The sequence below is a fragment of the Bison bison genome, unplaced genomic scaffold, assembly GCF_000754665.1.
Source record: "Bison bison bison isolate TAMUID 2011002044 unplaced genomic scaffold, Bison_UMD1.0 scf7180017861010, whole genome shotgun sequence".
Taxonomy (NCBI): Eukaryota; Metazoa; Chordata; class Mammalia; order Artiodactyla; family Bovidae; genus Bison; species Bison bison.
Window position 1 is genome coordinate 22427 of NW_011491582.1, and position 3293 is coordinate 25719.

Genomic DNA, 3293 nt, shown 5'->3' on the forward strand with positions numbered 1-3293 from the left:
AAAGAACTTTAAATCTTCACAGATCAATAGATCCCTATATGGTTAAACCATAAGCCTATGGGCTTTCTTTGTAACTCAGTTGGTAAAAAATCTGCCTACAATGCAGGAGACCTGGCTTCAATCCCTGGGTCAGGAAGATCCCCTGGAGAAGGAAATGGCAACCCACTCCAGTATTCTGTCTGGAGAATCCCATGGACAGAGGAGCCTGGCAGATACAGTCCATGGGGTCGAAAGAGTCAGACATGACTTAACGACTAAATTACTATGGTTAAACAGTGACAGAAAATCACTGAAAGTAGATCAAAAATTGGATTAAAATGCCATGGTATGCAAGAGTTAGAAGTAATGAAATATCATGAGATTGATATGGGAAAAATTAGAGATCTAGGGTAGAATTATAGCACTTGAATATACATTTTTGGAATGTAGAAATCTGAATTTATACTCTCATTATCTCTCTACTTCATTGAAAAAATGTATTGATTTTTGATCCTTAAAAAATTTCCTAGTTATTAGCATACAATTGGGATGAATTATTAACAATATCTTAAGATGGGAATACTAAAGTTTCCTTTGTCAAAGCATTTGGGGATCAGTGATTTAACGATTTAATCATTAATTAACTAAATTATTTAATGGGTGTAAAATGCTTCCTGTAGTGTTTGGCACACCAGGCTCATTCAGAATTAGTTGGAATTATTGTTTTATTTTTGTATTACACTCATCTGACTTAGGTGTAGTGTGGAATCAAAGGGCCATAGTGACATCTTATCCCTGAGAAATTTTGTGTGACATTTCCCAGGATAGCTTTGAGGATTTAATTAAACAGAGAATATGAAAACTGTGGGGGAAAAAAAAAGAAAACTGTGCTTTGCAACCCTACAAATATAGTCTGTTGCCCCTAAACCAATGTCTCTGATCCTAAATTGGAAAAAGATTTTTCTCCTGGACCCAAAGGCTGTCTTCGTAGCTACATAAAATTAAGTAAATCACTGATAACTGTCCAAACTCTTACATAAAAATAAGATAATCCCACTCAATAAAGAAAAATTCCTACAACATAGATAATTAAATTTTAACAAGAAAAATCAATTGCCCAGTTTAAATGAAGTAGTTATGCAAGACAATTTAAAGCACAAAAAGAGATGGTACAAACTACTGCTGAATCCAAGTTTACTAAATGAGTCTAAACAGAAAAGGCACACCAGAAAGGTCACATTACTAGGGCTATTAACTGATTCTGATTGCTGGCAAGGTACATCAATGTACCTCTTAGTACAGCCTTCTTGTGTTGTTTATTTACAAATTAATGAATATCTTAATTCTGATTATTTTCTGTCTAATACATTCCATATGCACAAGAACAATTATTGGTACTCATTCCCCTGGAGAAGGGAATGGTAACCCATTCCAGTATTCTTGCCTGGAGAATCCCAGGGATGGAAGAGCCTGCTGGGCAGCAGCACAGGCTCTGTGGGGTTGCATGGAGTCGGACACAACTGAAGACACTTAGCAGCAGCAGCAGCAGCAATGCCATTCCAGGACATATATCCAGAGACAAACTTGGTTTGAAAATATACATGCACCTCAATGTTCATTGAAATTCTCTTTACAATAACCAGGATATGGAAGCAACCAAAATATTGAACCAACAGAAATATCCATTGACAGATGAAAGGATAAACAAGATGTAGTATACATATGTATACATATACGACAATATTCCATTGTATATATACATTCACTGCAAGGAGATCCAACCAGTCCATAATGAAGGAGATCAGCCCTGGGATTTCTTTGGAAGGAATGATGCTAAAGCTGAAACTCCAGTACTTTGGCCACCTCATGCAAAGAATTGACTCATTGGAAAAGACTCTGATGCTGGGAGGGATTGGGGGCAGGAGGAGAAGGGGACGACAGAGGATGAGATGGCTGGATGGCATCACTGATTCGATGGACGTGAGTCTGAGTGAACTCCGGGAGTTGGTAATGGACAGGGAGGCCTGGCGTGCTGTGATTCATGGGGTCGCAAAGAGTCGGACACAACTAAGCGACTGAACTGAACTGAAGTATATATACATATACATATACATACATATATACAATGGAATATATATATATAGAGAGAGAGAGAGAGAGAGAGTGGAACATTACTCAGTCATCAAAAAGAATGAAATAATGACATTTGCAATGATATGGATGGATGTGGAGATTATCATACTAAGTGAAGTAAGTCAGACAGACAAGACTAATATATGATATCACTTATATGTGGAATCTAAAAGCATGATACAAACTAACCTATTTACAAAACAGAAAGACCCACAGACTTAGAGAATAAACTTGCAGTTACTAAGGGAGAAGGCTGGGGGGAAGGGATAGAGTTTGGGATTGACATGTACACACTGCTATATTTAAAATATATAACCAATGAGGACCTACTGTATAGCATAAGGAACTGTGTTCGATACTCTGTAATAACCTAAATGGGAAGAGAATTTGAAAAAGAATAGATACATGAAAAAAAAAAAGTCCTTCCTCTCCACTCTTTTTAAGTTTATATTTTAAACTCAAAGTTCCTTTATTTTTTTAAAAGGCTTAAAATGTATTTTAATAAGTTCATGTTGCATTATTCATTTCTCAGAAAGACTTCAAAGGTATTAGGGACAAATCAAACATGGTACACCAATAAAAAATGCACAGCATAACTACCTAAGATAGGCAAAGCTAAGAGCTACCGTCTGACACTCAGCATACAGCAACCCTGTTCTCAAGATTGTACTAGGCCTATCAAGAAAGCTGTGAATGGCAACATCACAGACACAAAAGGGCCATTTCTGGGTTGTCCTTACCCAAGAAAAAGGTGGAGGCAAGTTTAACACGAGATTTTTTAAAGATACACTAAATGAAAATCTCTAAGAGAAAATGTCTTCCTTGGGACATGAAAGGGTAATATATGGGACATAACAGAACCGTATGTATGTTGTCTGTGACCTCTGTGGACATGTGCCTGAATTCCCACCTGGGAGTGATTGGAACAGTGGGGCCAAGGTCATTGGGGGATGTTTGGTTTTTGTGATATTTGTGGCAGGATCTCTGGGGTGAGACAGTGCACTAAGTCGTGTCCAACTCTTGCGACCCCATGGACTGTAGCCTGCCAGGCTCCTCTGTCTATGGGATTCTCCAGGCAAGAATACTGGAGTGGGTTGCCATTTCCTTCTCCAGGGGATCTTCCCAACCCAGGAATCGAACCCAGGTCTCCAGCACTGCAGGCAGATTCTTTTTTTTTTTTT